Source organism: Camelina sativa, chromosome 8, assembly GCF_000633955.1.
Source record: "Camelina sativa cultivar DH55 chromosome 8, Cs, whole genome shotgun sequence".
Lineage (NCBI taxonomy): Eukaryota > Viridiplantae > Streptophyta > Magnoliopsida > Brassicales > Brassicaceae > Camelina > Camelina sativa.
In genome coordinates this window covers 5921732-5924014 of record NC_025692.1, presented here as the reverse complement: position 1 = coordinate 5924014, position 2283 = coordinate 5921732, and positions in this window count along the sequence as shown.

Sequence of the window (2283 nt, the reverse complement as noted above, 5' to 3'; positions counted from 1 at the left end):
AGTCTGGAATCCTCAGCGAGATGAGGCAACAACGGGCCAAGATTCCAACCCACACCATCTTGCCAAAAGTCCTGAACTGGTGCCTTTAAACATACCTCTGATAACACCGGAATAGACATAAGCACAGCTTTGGTAAGTGTAAGGCGGCCCGCTAAACTCAAACATTTACCCTTCCATCCCGCTAATTTCGAAGATACTCTTGCTAAGACTTCCCCAAAGGTCTCCTTATTCAGTCTCTTTTGCAGAATAGNAAAGGTAGACCAATCTCCATTCAAATTCTCATACAACCATTCAAACAAAGGTGTTCCAAAAAACTGTGTCTGCCTCCGCGCAGGTACTAACCTCCTCCAAACCCCCGACATCGCTGGACAATCCCGTAGTATGTGCATAATATCTTCATCTCAGCCCTTGCAAACTTGACAAACAAAGGAATCAGAGATATGTCGTCGAAACCTTTCTGCATTCGTCATGATAGCTTGATTTCCCACTAGCCACAAGAAAACTCTGACTCTTTCCGGAGCCACCACACGCCACACCCGGGACCAGAAAGCAACCATATCCGGTTCTAGTCTATTACTCCGTGTGATCAACTCATAGGCCGAAGTGACCGTAAACGACCCATCAGAGCTCGTCCCCCAAGACAAACGATCTATAGCTCCGGTAACCTTGTCAACTACAATAGCTCCCAGCCGTAGTCTGGAATCCTCAGCGAGATGAGGCAACAACGGGCCAAGATTCCAACCCACACCATCTTGCCAAAAGTCCTGAACTGGTGCCTTTAAACATACCTCTGATAACACCGGAATAGACATAAGCACAGCTTTGGTAAGTGTAAGGCGGCCCGCTAAACTCAAACATTTACCCTTCCATCCCGCTAATTTCGAAGATACTCTTGCTAAGACTTCCCCAAAGGTCTCCTTATTCAGTCTCTTTTGCAGAATAGGCATTCCAAGGTACTTACCTAAATCCTTGGTAGCCTTGATCCCACTCTCATCGCTGATAAGCTTCCCCAAGTCCCTGGACACATTCTCTGAGGAAAATATTTTGGACTTCTCCAGACTGATTTTCTGCCCTGAAGCTACACAAAAACGTTCTAACACCCGTCTGATAANAGCCCTTGCAAACTTGACAAACAAAGGAATCAGAGATATGTCGTCGAAACCTTTCTGCATTCGTCATGATAGCTTGATTTCCCACTAGCCACAAGAAAACTCTGACTCTTTCCGGAGCCACCACACGCCACACCCGGGACCAGAAAGCAACCATATCCGGTTCTAGTCTATTACTCCGTGTGATCAACTCATAGGCCGAAGTGACCGTAAACGACCCATCAGAGCTCGTCCCCCAAGACAAACGATCTATAGCTCCGGTAACCTTGTCAACTACAATAGCTCCCAGCCGTAGTCTGGAATCCTCAGCGAGATGAGGCAACAACGGGCCAAGATTCCAACCCACACCATCTTGCCAAAAGTCCTGAACTGGTGCCTTTAAACATACCTCTGATAACACCGGAATAGACATAAGCACAGCTTTGGTAAGTGTAAGGCGGCCCGCTAAACTCAAACATTTACCCTTCCATCCCGCTAATTTCGAAGATACTCTTGCTAAGACTTCCCCAAAGGTCTCCTTATTCAGTCTCTTTTGCAGAATAGGCATTCCAAGGTACTTACCTAAATCCTTGGTAGCCTTGATCCCACTCTCATCGCTGATAAGCTTCCCCAAGTCCCTGGACACATTCTCTGAGGAAAATATTTTGGACTTCTCCAGACTGATTTTCTGCCCTGAAGCTACACAAAAACGTTCTAACACCCGTCTGATAACTCTAATTTGCGATATAGAGGCTTCAGCAAACAATATCAAATCATCTGCAAAGCAGATATGAGAAAGCATCGGACCGCCTTGAGAAAGCCGTATAGGTTTCCATTCTTTTCGGCCAACAACAGACTCTATCGAATGACACAGACGTTCAAGGCAGAGAACAAACAAATACGGGGACAACGGATCCCCTTGGCGCAATCCCCGAAATGGTTGAAAGGCCTCAATTTTCTCACCATTCCAAAGAATATTCATAGACGAACCCGTAACACCCTGCATGATCCAATGCACCCACTTCTCTGATAACCCAGCAGCTACTAAGGTATCTTGAAGAAAATCCCAACGAATGCGGTCATAAGCTTTCTCCAAATCCAGTTTAAGAAGCATCCATCCTCTTCTTCCCTTCTTCCTTTTCATCGAATGGACAACCTCTTGTACAATCACTATGTTATCTGTACTTAAACGACC